This window comes from Ranitomeya variabilis, chromosome 2, assembly GCF_051348905.1.
Source record: "Ranitomeya variabilis isolate aRanVar5 chromosome 2, aRanVar5.hap1, whole genome shotgun sequence".
NCBI lineage: Eukaryota > Metazoa > Chordata > Amphibia > Anura > Dendrobatidae > Ranitomeya > Ranitomeya variabilis.
The window spans coordinates 150,340,726-150,362,556 of NC_135233.1; the positions used below are offsets into that span (position 1 = coordinate 150,340,726).

Genomic DNA, 21,831 nt, shown 5'->3' on the forward strand with positions numbered 1-21,831 from the left:
CATGGCCCCATACAGATATTTTCCTCATATACTGCAACACATGACCCCATATAGATATTTGCCTCATATTATGCTGCACATGGCCCCATACAGATATTTTCCCCATATAATGCTGAATATGGCCCCATAAGATGCTCCATACAGACATTTGCCCCATATGCTGTTGCTGCGATTAAAAAAAAAAAATAAAAAAAAAAAATGACATACTCACCTCTCAGGCCCCCGGCACTTGCTATATTCACCTGATCCCCGTTCCACCGATGGGCACCACTGTGTCTTCCCCGTCCTCTGCACTGACTGTTCAGGCAGAGGGCGGCGCGCACTAATCGCGTCATCACACCCTCTGACCTGAGCGTCACAGCAGAGGACGCAGAAGACACAGCGGCGCCGACGGTGGAACGGAGACAGGTGAATAACGCGCACTGCGTTATACTCACCTGCTCCTGGCGCGGTCCCTGCACGTCTGTTTCCCGGCGCCGGCAGCTTCTTCCTGTAGTGAGCGGTCACAGGGTACTGCTCATTACAGTAATGAATATGCGGCTCCACCCTTATGGGAGTGGAGTCGGGTCCATATTCATTACTGTAATGAGTGGTACCATGTGACCGCTCACTACAGGAAGAAGCTGCCGGCGCCCGGGAACCAGGGATGTGCAGGGACCGCGCCAGAAGCAGGTGAGTATTATTACACAGCTGCCGCTCCCCTTCCCCTGCCGACGCCTGGGAATGACTCGAGTATAAGCCAAGAGGGGCAATTTCAGCCTAACAAAATGGGCTGAAATTCTCCGCCTATACTATACTATACTGTATATATATATATATATATATACTAGATGGTGGCCCGATTCTAATGTATCGGGTATTCTAGAATATGTAGGTAGTACATAGCACAGGCTACGTACTATATTGCACAGTGACATAGTATATAACACAACCGATGTAGTATATAACATAGCTACGTAGTATATAACAGAGCTACGTAGTATGTAACACAGCATACGTAGTATATAGCAGAGCTACGTAGTATATAACACAGCCACATAGTATATAACACAGCCACGTAGTATATTGCACAGGTATGTAGCATATTGGTCAGCCACATAGTATATAGCAGAGCCACGTAGTATATAACATAGCATGTAGTATATTGTAGAGCCACATAGTATATTGCACAGCCACGTAGTATATAACACAGTCACGTAGTGTATTGCACAGCTACGTAGTGTATTGCTCATCTATGTAGTATATTGGTCAGCGACGTAGTATATAGCAGAGCCAAGTAGTATATAACATAGCCACATAGTATATTGCAGAGGCACGTAGTATATTGCATAGCTACGTAGTATATTGTACAGCCACATAGTATATAACAGAGCCACGTAGTATATTGCACAGTCAACGTAGTATATAACATAGAGCACGTCGTATATTGCACAGCCACGTAGTATATTGGACAGTCACGTTGTATATTGCACAGTCACGTTATATATTGCCCAGCTACATTTTATATAGCACAGAGATGTAGTATATAACAGAGCTCACGCAGTATGTAACACAGCCCACGTAGTATATAGCAATGTGGGCACTATATGCGTGGTTAAAAAAGACTTAAAATAAAAAATAAACATATACTCACCTTCCGAAGGCCCCTTGAAGTCCTGGCGCCTGTGTGCGGTGCACGCGGCAGCTTCGGTCCCAGGGTTGGTATGAGCGCAGGACCTGTGATGACGTCGCGGTCACATGACCGTGATGTCATGGCAGGTCCTTCTCGCAAAGCATCCTTGGCACCGGAACCTGCCGCTTGCACTGCCGAGGACAGCGCTTGACGTCGGACGTTGAGAATAACCTTTTTTTTATTATTATTATTATTTGTAACATTAGATCTTTTTACTATTGATGCTGCATACGCAGCATCAATAGTAAAAAGTTGGTCACACAGGGTTAATAGCTGCGTTAACAGAGTGCGTTACACCGCGGTCCGTTAACGCTGGCATTAACCCTGTGTGAGCGCTCAGCGCTGACTGCAGGGCAGTAAATCAGTGGCCATTTTGCTGCCAGACTATGGCCGTCGCTGATTGGTCGTGGCAATGGTCGTGGGCGTTTTAACACGACCAATCAGCGACTTGGATTTCCATGACAGACAGAGGCCGCGACCAATGAATATCCATGACAGACAGACAGACAGAAGGGCAGACAGAAAGACAGAAGTGACCCTTAGACAATTATATAGTATACTAGATTGTGGCCCGATTCTAACGCATCGGGTATTCTAGAATATGCATGTCCCCGTAGTATATGGACAATGATGATTCCAGAATTCGCGGCAGACTGTGCCCGTCGCTGATTGGTCGAGGCAACCTTTATGACATCATCGTCAGCATGGCAACCATTATGACATCTACGTCGATACTGTGCCCGTCGCTGATTGGTCGAGGCGAATTCGCGGCAGACTGTGCCCGTCGCTGATTGGTCGAGGCAACCTTTATGACATCATCGTTGCCATGCTGTGCCCGTCGCTGATTGGTCGAGGCCTGGTGGCCTCGACCAATCAAAGACGCAGGATTTCCAGGACAGACAGACAGACAGAAAAACCCTTAGACAATTATATATATATATATATATATATATATATATATATATATATATATAGATATATATACCGTATTTTCCGGCATATAAGACGACTGGGCGTATAAGACGACCCCCCAACTTTTCCAGTTAAAATATAAAATCTTCTTAAAAGTCGGGGGTCTTCTTATACGCCGTATGTCGTCTTATAGGGCCGGTGACTAATGTGCCTTTTGGGGGGGGAGTGGTCCTGATGACGAAGAGGGGGCATCTCACAGGAAAGTGTGAGTGGAGTATCCCCCATTACCTCATTGTAGCTGCAGTGTGGGGTGCTGGGGAGCGGCGGCGGCCACCGCCCCACAGCACAGCACCCATGCGGCACAAAGAGGAGCAGCAGCTGCCGCCTATCCCCAGCACAGAGACCCCATGCTGCAGCTACAATGAGGTAATGGGGGATACTCCACTCACACTTTCCTGTGAGACGACCCCTCTTCGTCATCGGGACCACTCCCCCCCACCCACCATATACACATTGGTGTCTGCACTCGGCGTACAAGACGGCACCCGGCGTATAAGACGACCCCCGACTTTTAAGAAGATTTTCAGGGGTTAAAAAGTATTCTTATACGCCAGAAAATACAGTATATATACTGCCTCAATTCTTCGTGGCATACATTCAACAAGGTGCTGGAAGCATTCCTCAGAGATTTTGGTCCATATTGACATGATGGCATCACACAGTTGCCGCAGATTTGTCGGCTATACATCCCAAAGATGCTCCATACAAGGCAGGATGGATCCATGCTTTCATGTTGTTTACGCCAAATTCTGACCCTACCATCCGAATGTCGCAGCAAAAATCGAGACTCATCAGACCAAGCAACGTTTTTCCAACCTTCTACTGTCCAATTTCGATGAGCTTGTACAAATTGTAGCCTCAGTTTCCTGTTCTTAGCTGAAAGGAGTGGTACCCGGTGTGGTCTTCTGCTGCTGTAGCCCATCTGCCTCAAAGTTTGACGCACTGTGCGTTCAGAGATGCTCTTAGGCCTACCTTGGTTGTAACGGGTGGCGATTTGAGTCACTGTTGCCTTTCTATCAGCTCGAACCAGTCTGCCCATTCTCCTCTGACCTCTGGCATCAAGAAGGCATTTCCGCCCACAGAACTGCCGCTCACTGGATTTTTTTTCTTTTTCGGACCATTCTCTGTAAACCCTAGAGATGGTTGTGCGTGAAAATCCCAGTAGATCAGCAGTTTCTGAAATACTCAGACCAGCCCTTCTGGCACCAACAACCATGCCACGTTCAAAGGCACTCAAATCACCTTTCTTCCCCATACTGATGCTCGGTTTGAACTGCAGGAGATTGTCTTGACCATGTCTACATGCCTAAATGCACTGAGTTGCCGCCATGTGATTGGCTGATTAGAAATTAAGTGTTAACAAGAAGTTGGACAGGTGTACCTAATAAAGTGGCCGGTGAGTGTATATACAGTACTGACCAAAAGTTTGGACACACCTTCTCATTTAAAGATTTTTCTGTATTTTCATGACTATAAAAATTGTACATTCACACTGAAGGCATCAAAACTATGAATTAACACATGTGGAATTATGTACTTAACAAAAAAGTGTGAAACAACTGAAATTATGTCTTATATTCTAGGTTCTTCAAAGTAGCCACCTTTTGCTTTGATGATTGCTTTGCACACTCTTGGCATTCTCTTGATGAGCTTCAAGAGGTAGTCACCGGGAATGGTCTTCCAACAATCTTGAAGGAGTTCCCAGAGATGCTTAGCACTTGTTGACCCTTTTGCCTTCACTCTGCGGTCCAGCTCACCCCAAACCATCTCGATTGGGTTCAGGTCTGGTGACTGTGGAGGCCAGGTCATCTGGCGTAGCATTCCATCACTCTCCCTGTTGGTCAAATAGTCCTTACACAGCCTGGAGGTGTGTTTGGGGTCATTGTCCTGTTGAAAAATAAATGATGGTCCAACTAAACGCAAACCGGATGGAATAGCATTCTGCTGCAAGATGCTGTGGTAGCCATGCTGGTTCAGTATGCCTTCAATTTTGAATAAATCCTCTACAGTATAGCCAGCAAAGCACCTACACACCATCACACATCCTCCTCCATGCTTCACGGTGGGAACCAGCATGTAGAGTCCATCCGTTCACCTTTTCTGTGTCGCACAAAGACACGGTGGTTGGAACCAAAGACCTCAAATTAAAGTACAAAAGTACAGATTTCCACTGGTCTAATGTCCATTCCTTGTGTTCTTTAGCCCAAACAAGCCTCTTCTGCTTGTTGCCTGTCCTTAGCAGTGGTTTCCTAGCAGCTATTTTACCATGAAGGCCTGCTGCACAAAGTCTCCTCTTAACAGTTGCTGTAGAGATGGGTCTGCTGCTAGAACTCTGTGTGGCATTGACCTGGTCTCTAATCTGAGCTGCTGTTAACCTGCGATTTCTGAGGCTGGTGACTCGGATAAACTTATCCTCAGAAGCAGAAGTGACTCTTGGTCTTCCTTTCCTGGGGCGGTTCTCATGTTTCTTTGTAGCGCTTGATGGTTTTTGCCACTGCACTTGGGGACACTTTCAAAGTTTTCCCAATTTTTTGGACTGACTGACCTTCATTTCTTAAAGTAATGATGGCCACTCGTTTTTCTTTACTTAGCTGCTTTTTTCGTGCCATAATACAAATTCTAACAGTCTATTCAGTAGGACTATCAGCTGTGTATTCACCAGACTTCTGCACAACACAACTGATGGTCTCAACACCATTTATAAGGCAAGAAATCCCACTTATTAAACCTGACAGGTCACACCTGTGAAGTGAAAACCATTTCCCGTGACTACCTCTTGAAGCTCATTAAGAGAATGCCAAGAGTGTGCAAAGCAGTCATCAAAGCAAAAGGTGGCTACTTTGAAGAACCTAGAATATAAGACATAATTTCAGTTGTTTCACACTTTTTTGTTAAGTATATAATTCCACATGTGTTAATTCGTAGTTTTGATGCCTTCAGTGTGAATGTACAATTTTCATAGTCATGAAAATACAGAAAAATCTTTAAATGAGAAGGTGTGTCCAAACTTTTGGTCTGTACTGTATATATATATATATATATATATATATATATATATATATATATATATATATATATATATATACAGTATATGTAGTATTGATCACGTTTTAGCTTGTGATTCATCTTCAATAGTTTACCTTTTACAATGTCACTGTGATTTTTATTATATTGGGGAAACAACCACTGAACATAAGACTTGACTTAACAATCATAACAATCCATTTGTAACAAGCACTTGGATTTTCCTGTACATAAGCACTTTACAGAAGGCAGACAGACAGAACGACAGCTCCGTTTCTGTATCATAGACCATATTTCGGTTCCCAGAAGGGGTGGTGATAGAGTTGCATTGTTGAAGAATTGTGAACTTAAATTGATCCACAGATTAAACACCCTCAATGCACTTCCCTAATTTCAGAGATATTTATATGTATATATATATATATATATATATATATATATATATATATACTAGCTGTACTACCCGGCTTCGCCCGGGGTAATAACTGCTGTTAGCAAAATAGAATGTGTTAACAAAAATTTATTCTGCACAAAAAAACCACAAAACAAATAGACAGAAATGTAATTATTAAAAGGCAAAAACTAAGCTAATAGAAGCATTTTACAACATATATTTCAACACCAGAGATATTCCACACAGATTTAACTAAATTGGCCAAGTAATGTGAAGTAATCTTCTACTACTTATTCGAGAGCCTTTTGATAAACGACATTCTTAGTTTTTCCTTCAGGTGCAAAGACAAACAGATTTTTGGCTGTTCCAACTCTTGAACAGGCCACATAAAGTTGACCATGAAAAAAGCATGGAGATTGTAAATCTAAGCTAGCTGAAGAGCCCGGCGTTGCCTGGGCATAGTAAATATCTGTGGTTAGTTATAGCACCTCACTTCTCTTATTTTCCCATCACGCCTCTCATTTTCCCCATCACATCTTTCATTTTCCCCTTCACATCTCTCATTTTCTCCCTCACACCTCTCATTTTCCCCCTCACTCCTCTTATTTTCCCCCTCACTCCTCTCATTCCCCCCTAACACTTGTCATTTCGACCTCACATCTGTCATTTTCCGATCACTCCACTATTTTCCCTCACTCCTCTCATTTTGCACTCACACCTTTTCATTTTCACCTCACACCTCTCATTTTCACCTCAGTATATACATGTTTTTCATCTCCCTTATATATAGTATACACCTGTATGTCATCTCCTGTATATAGTATATACCTGTATGTCATCTCCCCTGTATATAGTATATACCTGCTGTGTGTCATCTCCCCTGTATATAGTATATACCTGTATGTCATCTCCTCCTATATATAGTATATACCTGTATGTAATCTCCTCCTGTATATAGTATATACCTGTGTGTCATCTCACCTATATATAGTATATACCTGCTGTGTGTCATCTCCCCTGTATATAGTATATACCTGTATGTCATCTCCTCCTATATATAGTATATATCTGTGTGTCATCTCCTCCTGTATATAGTATATACCTGTATGTCATCTACTCCTATACATAGCATATACCTGTATGTCATCTCCTCCTCTATATACTATATACCTGTAGGTAATCTGCTCCTGTATATAGTGTATACCTGTGTGTCATCTCCTTCTGTATATAGTATATACCTGTATGTCATCTCCTGCTGTATGTAGTATGTACCTGTATGTCATCTCCTCCTCTATATAGTATATACCTGTGTGTCATCTCTCCTGTATATAGTATATATCTGTGTGTCATCTCCTCCTGCATATAGTATATACCTGTTTGTCATCTCCCCTGTAAATAGTATATACCTGTGTGTCATCTCCTCCTGTATATAGTATATATCTGTATGTCATCTCCTCCTGTATTAGACCTCGTTCACACGTTATTTGCTCAGTATTTTTACCTCAGTATTTGTAAGCTAAATTGGCAGCCTGATAAATCCCCAGCCAACAGTAAGCCCACCCCCTGGCAGTATATATTAGCTCACACATACACATAATAGACTGGTCATGTGACTGACAGCTGCCAGATTCCTATATGGTACATTTGTTGCTCTTGTAGTTTGTCAGCTTATTAATCAGATTTTTATTTTTGAAGGATAATACCAGACTTGTGTGTGTTTTAGGGCGAGTTTCGTGTGTCAAGTTGTGTGTGTTGAGTTGCGTGTGGCGACATGCATGTAGCGACTTTTGTGAGATGAGTTTTGTGTGGCGACATGCGTGTAGCAATTTTTTGTGTGTCGAGTTGCATGTGACAGGTTAGTGTAGCAAGTTGTGTGCAGCAAGTTTTGCGCATGGCGAGTTTTGCGCGTGGCGAGTTTTATGTGTGGTGCCTTTTGAGTATGTGCAAGTTTTGTGTGAGGCAACTTTTGCATGTGTTGCAACTTTTGTGCATGTGGCAATTTTTCCGCGTGTGCAAGTTTTGCGTGTGGCGAGTTTTCCATGAGGTGAGTTTTGCACGTGTGGCGAGTTTTGCATGTGGAGAGTTTTGTGCGTGGCGAGTTTTGAGCGGCGACTTTTGTGTTTCAACTTTTATGTGGCGAGGTTGGTGTATGTGTGGTGAAATGTGCGCTGAGGGTGGTATATGTGTTCGAGCACGTGGTAGTGTGTGGCGCATTTTGTGTGTGTGTTCATATCCCCGTGGTGGTGTGGTGATTATCCCATGTCGGGGCCCCACCTTAGCAACTGTACAGTATATACTCTTTGGCGCCATCGCTCTCATTCTTTAAGTCCCCCTTGTTCACATCTGGCAGCTGTTAATTTGCCTCCAACACTTATCCTTTCATTTTTTCCCCATTATGTAGATAGGGGCAAAATTGTTTGGTGAATTGGAAAGCGCGGGGTTAAAATTTCACCTCACAACATAGCTTTGACGCTCTCGGGGTCCAGACGTGTGACTGTGCAAAATTTTGTGCCTGTAGCTGCGACGCCTCCAACACTTTTCCTTTCACTTTTTCCCCATTATGTAGATAGGGGCAAAATTGTTTGGTGAATTGGAAAGCGCAGGGATAAAATTTCACCTCACAACATAGCTTTGACGCTCTCGGGGTCCAGACATGTGACTGTGCAAAATTTTGTGCCTGTAGCTGCGACGCCTCCAACACTTTTCCTTTCACTTTTTCCCCATTATGTAGATAGGGGCAAAATTGTTTGGTGAATTGGAAAGCGCGGGGTTAAAATTTCACCTCACAACATAGCCTATGACGCTCTCGGGGTCCAGACGTGTGACTGTGCAAAATTTTGTGGCTGTAGCTGCGACGGTTCAGATGCCAATCCCGGACATACACACATACACACATACACACATACACACATTCAGCTTTATATATATATATATATATATATATATATATATATATATATATATATACAGTGGGTACGGAAAGTATTCATACCCCTTTAAATTTTTCACTCTGTTTCATTGGCAAATTTAAAAAAAAAGTTCATTTTTTTCACTTTAATGTACAGTCTGCACCCCATCTTGACTGAAGATGTTGAAATGTAGAAATTTTTGCAAATTTAATAAAAAAAGAAAAACTGAAATATCACATGGTTATAAGTATTCAGACTCTTTGCTCAGACACTCATATTTAATTCACATGCTGTCCATTTCCTTGTGATCCTCCTTGAGATGGTTCTACTCCTTCATTGGAGTCCAGCTGTGTTTAATTAAACTGATAGGACTTGATTTGGAAAGGCACACACCTGTCTATATAAGACCTTACTGCTCACAATGCATGTCAGACCAAATGAGAATCATGAGGTCAAAGGAACTGGCCAAGGAGCTCAGAGACAGAATTGTGGCAAAGCATAGATCTGGCCATGGTTACAAAAGAATTTCTGCAGTACTCAAGGTTCCTAAGAGCACAGTGGCCTCCATAATCCTTAAATGAAAAAGTTTGGGACCACCAGAAATGTTTCTAGGCCTGTCCGTCCAGCCAAACTGAGCAATTGTGGGAGAAGAGCCTTGGTGAGAGAGGTAAAGAAGAACCCCAAGATCACTGTGGCTGAGCTCCAGAGATGCAGTAGGGAGATGGGAGAAAGTTGCACAAAGTCAACTATCACTGCAGCCCTCCACCAGTCAGGCCTTTATGGCAGAGTGGCCCAACGGAAGCCTCTCCTCAGTGCAAGACATATGAAAGCCTGCATAGAGTTTGCTAAAAAACACATGAAGGACTCCCAGACTATGAGAAATAAGATTCTCTTATTGATGAGATGAAGATAGACCTTTTTGGTGATAATTCTAAGTGGTATGTGTGGAGAAAACCATTCACTGTCATCACTTGCCCAGTACAATCCCAACAGTGAAACGTGGTGGCAGCATGATGCTATGGGGGTGTTTTTCAGCTGCAGGGACAGGACGACTGGTTGTCATTGAAGGAAATATGAATGAGGCCAAGTACAGAGATATTCCTGGATGAAAACCTCTTCCAGAGTGCTCTGGACCTAAGACTTGGCCAAAGCTTCACCTTCCAACAAGACAATGACCCTAAGCACAGAGCTAAAATAACAAAGGAGTGGCTTCAGAACAACTCTGTGACCATTCTTGACTGGCCCAGCCAGAACCCTAACCTAAACCCAATTGAGCATCTCTGGAGATATCTAAAAATGGATGTCCACCAACGATCACCATCCAACCTGACAGAACTGGAGAGGATCTGCAAGGAAGAATGGCAGAGGATCCCCAAATCTAGGTGTGAAAAACTTTTTGAATCATTCTCAAGAAGACTCATGGCTGTACTAGCTCAGAAGGGTGCTTCTACTCAATACTGAGCAAAGGGTCTGAATACTTATGACCATGCAGGGTCAGACTGGGGCATCGGGACATCAGAGAATCCTCTAGTGGGCCATCCCCCAGCTCCAGCTCCTGACACCCACAAAGGGGGCCCCCTGCACTTTATAAAGTGCACAGACAGTGTACAGCATTCCTTACAGTGAATAACGCTGTGCATCTTCTGTAGTCCTTGCTCCTATTTCCCAACCCTACACCACCTCCTCTCTCTCCCTGCAAGTGTCAGGTTAAGTTGAGAGTGGGGGGGATCTCACAGTACAGAAGAGGTCAGACATGAGGCTGGAAGATGTTTGCAGCACAAGTGAAGCACCAGGACCCGGTGTTAGGTATCGAGTTCCCGCCGCTGCACAGAGGGAATCTCGAACCATCTCAACTGCGGTCTCTCATTCTCCTCCAGCCACAGTGGAGCCTGCTCAGCAGAGACATCGGTCCCATCATCTGGCTCAAGCTGATACTGTGCAGCTGGTTACTGCTGTCCTTCCAGGCTCAGCCATTGTAACCAGTACTGATCAGCGGTGAGCAGGTGTCCCTCCTGCTTTTCTTCTTCTGAGCATGCCCAAGGGACAACCTCTCATTGGAGGTCAGGGGTCACATGCTCAGCTCCTGTAGCAGCTCCTATTGGACCACTAGGAAGGTCCCGGAGGTTCACATGGCTGCACGGCCATGCACTAGTATAAACTTACTAATGTGTGTGTGTGTATGTATGCCTGCCGATGGATGAAAGCTCTGAATCATTTCCATCCCTAGAGTTGTTGACTGTTTGCAAATGATGGAGTAATCTAGCGCATGATCAAGAGCACGATCCTTACAGTGTCTATCCAGCAGCGACCACCAGTGCGGCGCCATGCGCAATCAGTGCGCTTTCCTGGCCCTAGACAGGGTGGTTAGTGGCGTACGCCAGTGTGGCGCTGTACGCACTCTCGTGTGGTAAATATTAGTTTTCCCCTGGCACAGCGGTTGTGACGCCGAGGACTAGTGGTCTAGAGGGACTCTTCCCCCTGTCCTTGAGGCAGAGTTCTGTGGCCTTGCTCTAGTGCTCACTCTGCGGTTCGACGGCCCTGTGAAGCAACAGGGTTCGTCTCCCTTTTCATACCGGGTGAAGCTAACCCTTGTGTGAACATGTTATTCCGCCACATTGTGTCCGCCATTACTTAGCAGCAGGTTCCATCTCTGCACAGTGGACCCCGGGCTGCGCACCTCTTATCACTCATTATAATATTTGGTGCATTCCGCCAGCCCTAACTTTATACTAGCGCCAGGGTCTGGCTAGTAATGGCGGACAAACAGCGACTGCAGCGGTACATCCAGCAGCTGGAGGGCAGGTTGGCAGCTCTTGAGCGCACAACCTCAGCAGTGGATGTTACCGCAGTAGCTGTTTAGGCTGCTAGCGTGGCTGCAGCTAGTTTGTCCACTGCCATCCCTGTTCCGACCTTATCCTGCCTCCCGCCCGCTGCCAGATAAGTACTCTGGCGATATCAAGTCATAAGAAAAAACAGCAAAACAAGGCAGAGATTCTTACCTGCCTAGGCCTCCAAACAAATGCACTAACAGGATGCAGTGGACCCATGTGGTTAAAATAGAAATAACACAGGTGCAGCATAACCGATGAGGCAGCCAGTCACCAGCTACCAAACTAATGGAGGGGGTGGCTGCTTGGCACATTGCTGCACATTGTTGTGAACTCTATTTTTAGGCTCCCTCTAGTGGTCACAAGCGGTACTGTGTAGTGTTGTCTTTCTGCAGGTTGGCTGCATCAGCTGGTTTGTTATCCTTGGTTGGTTTCCTATTTAGCTCACCTGGATACTCAGTTCCTTGCCTGCTATCAATGTATTCAGTGCTCTTCAGATTCCTTGTGATTACCTTGCTCCCAGCCTCTCCAAGACAAGCTAAGTTTTTGTCCGTTCATTTTCTGATTATCAGCATTCATCATGTTTCTTGTCCAGCTTGCTAAGATGTGATCTCCTCGCTTGCTGGTTGCTCTAGGGGACTGAGTTTCTCCCCTCACACCGTTAGTTGGTGCGCGGGTTCTTGAAATCTCAGTGTGGATATTTTGTGAGGGTTTTTTACTGACCGCACAGACCCCTTTACTATTTTCTGCTATCTAGTACTAGTGGGCCTCATTTGCTGAATCTGTTTTCACCCCTGTGTATGTGCCTTCCTCTTACCTCACCGTTATTATCTGTTGGGGGCTTCTATATCTTTGGGGATTATTTCTCTGGAGGCAAGAGAGGTCTTTCTTTCTCTCTAGGGGTAGTTAGTTCCTCAGGCTGGCTCGAGACGTCTAGGATTTTTAGACACGTTCACCGGCTACTTCTAGTGTGTTTGGATAGGTTCAGATTTGCGGTCAGTCCAGTTTGCCACCTCCCTAGAGCTTGTCCTATGTTTGTTACTTAGCTGGAGTAATTTGTGATCCTCAACCACTAAGGATCATAACAGCACATAAAAACACAATGAACAGCGCCACATACAAGTTTTTATGTGCAGCAATGTGCCAAGCAGCCACCCCTCCATTAGTTTGGTAGCTGGTGAGTGGCTGCCTCATCGGTTATGCTGCACCTGTGTTGTTTCTATTTTAACCACATGGGTCCACTGCATCCTGTTAGTGCATTTGTTTGGAGGCCTAGGCAGGTAAGAATCTCTGCCTTGTTTTGCTGTTTTTTCTAATTTTTGGAGGATCTCTGAATCCTCTTTTTGTGCTTTTGCTGTTTAGCGATATCAAGTCATGCAGGGGATTCGTGCGATACAGTGTGCGATACATCTTGAGCTCCTGGCTGTACGTTTCCCCTCAGAGCGGGCTAAAGTGGGATTCATAATATCTCTCTTGTCGGACAGGGCATTGGAGTGGGCTACACCGCTGTGGGAACGTGACGATCATGTGGTGCAGAGTGCTCTGCAATTCCTGAGCACTCTGAAACAGGTTTTTTTGGGACCTCAAGTCACCCATGATACAGCGCTCCAACTGCTGGCACTGACACAGGGCTCATCCTTGGTCAGCCATTTTTCCGTCCACTTCCAGACTTTAGCATCTGAGCTGGAGTGGTCAGATACAGCCCTCATCCCTGTATTTTGGAGGGGGCTGGCTGACCATGTGAAGGACGCTTTGGCCACTAGGGAGATTCCCACCACACTGGAGGAGCTAATAGCTGTATCAACTCGCATCGACCTTCGTTTTAACGAGCGATGGTTTGAGCGAGCCAAGTGTAGGCAGAGGTTTCCACTGGCTCCCACCTTCGCCATACCTCTGGGTCCAGGCGTCCGAGCCACATGACATAATGGCCAAAATGCCAGACAAAATTGTCAGTGACCGGGATCCCCAGTTTGTGTCTCAGTTCTGGAGAGAGCTTTGTCGTCTTCTCAGCATCGAGCTGAATCTCTTTTCAGCATACCATCCAGAGACGAATGGGTTGGTAGAGAGGGCCAACCCGACCCTGGTCACATACCTGTGACATTTTGTCTCAGTCAGGCAGGATGACTGGGCATCCTTGCTACCGTGGGCGGAGTTTGCACTGAACAACACCGTAGCCGACTCCACTGGGCAGACTCCATTCCTCCTTAATTATGGCCAGCATCCACAGGTTCCTATACCTATGCCCGTATCTTCCACCGACTCCAGGGTGGCAGACTGGGCTGTGGAGACACGTGACATTTGGGCCCGCACACAGGATGCTATACGGGCCTCCAAGGAGAGAATGAGGGTCTCCGCCAATGCACATCGGCACCTTGCTCCGACCTTTGCTCCTGGCAATTTAGTGTGGCTCTCTGCCCGTAACATCAGGCTGCGAGTTGAGTCCACTAAGTTTGCGCCTCGCTACCTAGGCCCCTTCAAGGTCCTGAAACAGGTTAATCCTGTGGTCTACCGTCTGGCCCTTCCTCCACGCCTAGGCATCTGTTATGATCCTAGTGGCAAGGATCGCAGGTCGGACTAGCTAAGTAACTGAACAGACTACTAGCTCTGGGGAAGTGGTAACTAGATTGACCGCAACCTGATCCTATCCGCAAACAACTATAGGCAGCCGTGGAACGTTACCTAAAAATCCTAGACGTCTCGTCACGGCCTGAGAAACTGACTATTCCTGGAGGGAAAGTAAGTCCTCACTTGCCTCAGTGGAATGACCCCAAAGATATAGAATAGCCCCCCACAAATATTAACGGTGAGTTAAGGGGAAAGCACAAACGCAGAGATGAAATCAGATTTAGCAAATGAGGCCCGCTAATACTAGATAGCAGAAAATAGGAAGGAAACTGTGCGGTCAATAAAAAACCCTATTCAAAATATCCACGCAGAGATTGCTCGAGCCCCCGCACCAACTAACGGTGCGGGGGAAGCAACTCCGTACCACAGAGCTTACCAGCAAAAAGTAATCACATGTTAGCAAGCTGGACTAGACTCATCATACACAGAAATCATATTGCAGGCAGATGAGCAAAAAATATTCAAAAAGAACTTAGCTTATCCTGAAGAGGCAGAAAATGAGATAATCAGGAGTAATCAGAATAGCACTGAATACATTGACAGCCGGCAACAAGTGGAAGTGAAGCAGAGCTAAATAGGAGCCTCCCTGGTGAATAACGAGGCAGCTGATCCAGCAGACCCGCAGGATAATAAACCAAACCACCAGGGGGAGCCAAAAAAACCAAAGTCACACAATACCATCTGTGACCACAAGAGGGAGCCTGAAAACGGAGTTCACAACAGGCATCACCGACACCTTCATGTGTCCTTCCTAAAGCCCGTCCACATGTCCCAGTTTTCCAAGTCATCTGCCGGGACATCAGGCGCGTCCACGGATGAATACGAGGTGAACGCCATCATGGGGTGTAAGGTTGTACGTGGCAAAAAATTCTATTTGGTGGATTGGAAGGGTCATGGCCCAGGGGACAGGTCCTGGGAGCCTGTTGAGCACATTCGGGCTCCACAGCTCATTGCTGCCTTCGAGCGTAGCGAGGCCCAAGGACGGGGGGTAATGTTAGGTGTCGAGTTCCCGCCGCTGCACAGGGGGAATCTCGAACCATCTCCGCTGCAGTCTCTCATTCTTTTCCAGCTGCAGTGGAGCCTGCCTGACGTCGGTCCCAGCGTCTGGCTCAAGCTGATACTGTGCGGCTGGTTACTGCTGTCCTTCCAGGCTCAGCCTCAGCCATTGTAACCAATACTGATCAGCAGCGAGCTGGCGTCCCTGGGACTAAGTCCTGCTTTTCTTCTTCTGAGCATGCCCAAGGGACGACCTCTCATTAGAGGTCGGAGGTCACATGCTCAGGTCCTGTAGCAGCTCCTATTGGACCAATAGGAAGGTCCCGGAGAGCTTCCGCTATAAAAAGTTTGCATGGCCGCACGGCCATGCACTAGTATAAACTTACTAATGTGTGTGTGTGTGTGTGTGTGTATGCCTGTCGATGGATGAAAGCTCTGAATCATTCCCATCCCTAGAGTTGTTAACTGTTCGCGAATGATGGAGTAATCTTGCGCCAGACAGTGCTATCCAAGCACAAGAGCACGATCCTTACAGCATCTACCCAGCTTTCCTGGCCCTAGACAGGGTGGCTAGTGGTGTCCGCCAGTGCGGCGCTGTACGCACTCTTGTGCGGTAAATATTAGTTAGTTTTCCCCTGGCACCGTGGTTGCAGTGCCGAGTACTAGTGGTCTAGAGGGACTCTTCCCCCTGTCCTTGAGGCAGAGTTCTGTGACCTCACTCTAGTGCTCACTCTGCGGTTCGGCGGCCCTGTGAGGCAACAGGGTTCGTCTCCCTTTTCATACCGGGTGAAGCTAACCCTTGTGTGAACACGTTATACCTCCATATTGTGTCCGCCATTACTTAGCAGCAGGTTCCATCTCTGCACAGTGGACCCCGGGCTGGGAACGCACCTCTTATCACTCATTATTTGGTGCGTTCCGCTAGCCCTAACACCCAGTAAGTATACATACAGTATATATGTGTATCTGTGTGTGTATATGTGCAGTACACTGTGCCTGATTGTATATGTGTATATAGTATGTGTGTACATATATACAGTATATAGTATGATTGTGTATATCTGTGGTGCATGTGTGCATATTTATATATGCATGTACATACAGTATATAGGAGTTGTGTCTGTCTATATTATATTTGTATTCTGCATGTGTGCAGTATATTGTGTATATGTATGTGAGCATACTGTATATAAACTGAATGTTTCTGTGTGTGTATACCTTATATATGTCCTTGTACACACTGTATGTCCATGAGCCGTCCGTGTGCTGTATGTGTGCCATCCATGTTTAACATTGAAACTATGTGAGAGGCTTTGTAATTTCATTTCCAGTATCCATACAAGAAAAACATGGATGGCACATGGACAACACACTGATCGAAAACACTGGTGACACTGATATCAGTGTAACACGTACGTGTTTTATATGGACATGTGAAGGGGGCCTAACAGTGTTGTTGGTGGGGCAAGTTTGATGTGCTGCTTCAGTGGTGCTGCTGGGTGCAGCATATTCTCATCATACTTTGAGCTAATTTTGTGTATTTGCATTACTGAGTAGATGCTAAGAATATGCTGAGATGGCTTGTAGGCACATTTGATTCCCAATTTTTAAAATTGGGAAAAGTGAAATTCCTATTTCTTTGGGAATTATACATTTTGTTCAGTAAATTCAGTTTTATATAATATTTATTTTTATCTAGTAAGTGATACTCATTTTTTTGTTATTGCACTTTAATGGGTACTCCCATATTTCCAGGATGTGCCACAATAGTAGATGTGGTTCTCACAAATGGAACAGGCATCTGTTTAGCTGTTAGTGGAGAGATAGCCAGAATTTTGTCTACCTCACCACTTACATCACTGTGTGACAGGGCCCCGTGCTCAAAATACATGCAAGTTCCATTTGTGAGACTTATACTTTAAGGAAATGTATCTTGAAAGTATTTATTATTGTGTTATGTAACTTTCCAACAGGCCCTGAACGAGACATAAGTGTTTCTTTTTTGCCTGGAGTGATTCTTTAGTTTGATATTCATACATTAAGTTAAAATGGTATATTATTGACTAATTATTATTATTATTCACTATTATAGCGCCATTTATTCCATGGCACTTTAAATGTGAAAAAGAGTCTTCAGGTTCCTTTTGAAGGTTACCGTGATTGGCTAATAAACACTTTGTTTGATATTACCTCATTTTGCAACAGAATTGGTATTATTTCTATATAAATGCAAAGTGGGCCCCAAGAATGATTTTTCTCTGGTGGGCCGAAGATACTCCAGACCGACATGACCATGTGATATTTCAGTTTTTCTTTTTTAATAAATTTGCAAAAATTACTACATTTCTGTTTTTTTCAGTCAAGATGGGGTGCAGAGTGGTGTACAAGTAATGATGAGAAAAACAATGAACTTTTTTGAATTTACTATATGGCTGCAATGAAACAAAGAGTGAAAAATGTGAAGGGGTATGAATACTTTCTGTACCGACAGTATATATATATATATATATATATATATATATATATATATATATACATATACTGTATATATATGAGAAATTTATATTTGCACTAAGAAACAAATCGTTTTATACTGGACAAATAGGGTGGTATTGTCTCTTTATTTGCTGCAGAGACTTGAGACTGTGTGCTGCGCCCTTAGTTGCTTATTCATATTATATATATATATATATATATACAAATATATATATATACATACATATATATATATATATATATATACTTTGTGTTGGTATGTCACATAACATACACTTAAGTTTATGGGTGTAACCTGACAAAATGTGGAAAAACCCACAGGGTATGAATATTTTTTCATGGCACGGTATATGTACACAGTTGCTGTGTACTGACTTTGAGTTATAATGCTATTGCAAGTGTACTGAGACTTTGCAGACTCATGTGGTCCTATTAACTCTCCACTGCCTCTTTTTCCTGTACCACTTCCTGAAGAAAGTAACATAGTAACATAGTAACATAGTTAGTAAGGCCGAAAAAAGACATTTGTCCATCCAGGTCAGCCTATATTCCATCATAATAAATCCCCAGATCTACGTCCTTCTACAGAACCTAATAATTGTATGATACAATATTGTTCTGCTCCAGGAAGTCATCCAGGCCTCTCTAGAACCCCTCGACTGAGTTCGCCATCACCACCTCCTCAGGCAAGCAATTCCAGATTCTCACTGCCCTAACAGTAAAGAATCCTCTTCTATGTTGGTGGAAAAACCTTCTCTCCTCCAGACGCAAAGAATGCCCCCTGGTGCCCGTCACCTTCCTTGGTATAAACAGATCCTCAGCGAGATATTTGTATTGTCCCCTTATATACTTATACATGGTTATTAGATCGCCCCTCAGTTGTCTTTTTTCTAGACTAAATAATCCTAATTTCGCTAATCTATCTGAGTATTGTAGTTCTCCCATCCCCTTTATTAATTTTGTTGCCCTCCTTTGTACTCTCTCTAGTTCCATTATATCCTTCCTGAGCACCGGTGCCCAAAACTGGACACAGTACTCCATGTGCGGTCTAACTAGGGATTTGTACAGAGGCAGTATAATGCTCTCATCATGTGTGTCCAGACCTCTTTTAATGCACCCCATGATCCTGTTTGCCTTGGCAGCTGCTGCCTGGCACTGGCTGCTCCAGGTAAGTTTATCATTAACTAGGATCCCCAAGTCCTTCTCCCTGTCAGATTTACCCAGTGGTTTCCCATTCAGTGTGTAATGGTGATATTGATTCCTTCTTTCCATGTGTATAACCTTACATTTATCATTGTTAAACCTCATCTGCCACCTTTCAGCCCAAGTTTCCAACTTATCCAGATCCATCTGTAGCAGAATACTATCTTCTCTTGTATTAACTGCTTTACATAGTTTTGTATCATCTGCAAATATCAATATTTTACTGTGTAAACCTTCTACCAGATCATTAATGAATATGTTGAAGAGAATAGGTCCCAATACCGACCCCTGCGGTACCTGTCATGATCTCAATGGCAAGAGAACATAGCATCAGCATATATAGGAACTAGCTCTTGGAAGATGGAAACTGAGCTGACCATGAACTAAACCTAACGCACAACTAGCAGTGGCCGGGTAGCATGCCTACGTTGATTCTAGATGCCCAGCACCAGCCGGAGGACTAAATAATGCTAGCAGAGGAAAATATTAGTCCTAGCTCACCTCTAGAGAAATACCCCGAAAGGAGACAGAGGCCCCCCACATGTATTGGCGGTGAATTAAGATGAAATAACAAACGTAGTATGAAAATAGGTTTAGCAAATTTGAGGTCCACTTACTACATAGCAGAAGACAGAAAGGACACTTTCATGGTCAGCTGAAAACCCTATCAAAACACCATCCAGAAATTACTTTAAGACTCTGGCATTAACTCATAACACCAGAGTGGCAATTCCTGTTCACAAGAGCTTTCCAGACACAGTAACGAAACTACAGCTGTGAACTGGAACAAAAATGCAAAAACAAACATGGACAAGAGTCCAACTTATCTAGTAGTTGTCTAGGAGCAGGAACAAGCACAGAGAGGCTTCTGATAACATTGTTGACCGGCAAGCAACTAACAGAGAAGCAAGGTTATATAGCGACTCCCACATCTTGATGGGAACAGGTGAACAGAGAAGATGAAGACACCAGTTAAATTCCACCAGTAGCCACCGGGGGAGCCCAGAATCCAAATTCACAACAGTACCCCCCCCTCAAGGAGGGGGCACCGAACCCTCACCAGAACCACCAGGGCGATCAGGATGGGCCCTATGAAAGGCACGAACCAGATCAGAGGCATGAACATCAGATGCATTCACCCAAGAATTATCCTCCTGGCCGTATCCCTTCCACTTGACCAGATACTGGAGTCTCCGTCTGGAAACACGGGAGTCTAAGATTTTCTCCACAACGTACTCCAACTCACCCTCAACCAACACCGGAGCAGGAGGCTCAACGGAAGGCACAACCGGTACCTCATACCTGCGCAATAATGACCGATGAAAAACATTATGAATAGAAAAGGATGCAGGGAGGTCCAAACGGAAGGAAACAGGGTTAAGAATCTCCAATATCTTATACGGGCCGATGAACCGAGGCTTAAACTTAGGAGAAGAGACCCTCATAGGGACAAAACGAGAAGACAACCACACCAAATCCCCAACACAAAGCCGAGGACCAACACGACGGTGGCGGTTGGCAAAAAGCTGAGTCTTCTCCTGGGACAACCTCAAATTGTCCACCACCTGCCCCCAGATCTGATGCAATCTCTCCACCACAGCATCCACTCCAGGACAATCCGAAGATTCCACCTGACCAGAGGAAAATCGAGGATGAAACCCCGAATTACAGAAAAACGGGGACACCAAAGTGGCAGAGCTGGCCCGATTATTGAGAGCGAACTCCGCCAATGGCAAAAAAGCAACCCAATCATCCTGGTCAGCAGACACAAAACACCTCAGATATGTCTCCAGGGTCTGATTAGTCCGCTCGGTCTGGCCATTCGTCTGAGGATGGAAAGCGGACGAAAAAGATAAATCTATGCCCATCCTAGCACAGAATGCCCGCCAAAATCTAGACACGAATTGGGTCCCTCTGTCAGAAATGATATTCTCAGGAATACCATGCAAACGAACAACATTTTGAAAAAACAGAGGAACCAACTCGGAAGAAGAAGGCAACTTGGGCAGAGGAACCAAATGGACCATCTTAGAGAAACGGTCACACACCACCCAGATGACAGACATCTTCTGAGAAACAGGCAGATCTGAAATAAAATCCATCGAGATGTGCGTCCAAGGCCTCTTAGGAATAGGCAAGGGCAACAATAATCCACTAGCCCGAGAACAACAAGGCTTGGCCCGAGCACAAACGTCACAAGACTGCACAAAGCCTCGCACATCTCGTGACAGGGAAGGCCACCAGAAGGACCTTGCCACCAAATCCCTGGTACCAAAAATGCCAGGATGACCTGCCAACGCAGAAGAATGAACCTCAGAGATGACTCTACTGGTCCAATCATCAGGAACAAACAGTTTATCAGGTGGGCAACGATCCGGTCTATCCGCCTGAAACTCCTGCAAGGCCCGCCGCAGGTCTGGAGAAACGGCTGACAATACCACTCCATCCTTAAGGATACCTGTGGGCTCAGAGTTACCAGGCGAGTCAGGCTCAAAACTCCTAGAAAGGGCATCCGCCTTAACATTCTTAGAACCCGGTAGGTATGACACCACAAAATTAAACCGAGAGAAAAATAATGACCAGCGCGCCTGTCTAGGATTCAGGCGCCTGGCGGTCTCAAGATAAATCAAATTTTTGTGGTCAGTCAATACCACCACCTGATGTCTGGCCCCCTCCAGCCAATGGCGCCACTCCTCAAAAGCCCACTTCATG

The 21,831-nt window shown here is 44.9% G+C and overlaps 1 protein-coding gene across 2 annotated transcripts in view; it reads left to right on the top strand.

The window, feature by feature from the left end:
- Positions 1-21,831, top strand: part of CCDC170 (coiled-coil domain containing 170) — a 265,520-nt gene that overhangs the window by 171,713 nt on the left and 71,976 nt on the right. The window lies entirely within an intron of this gene.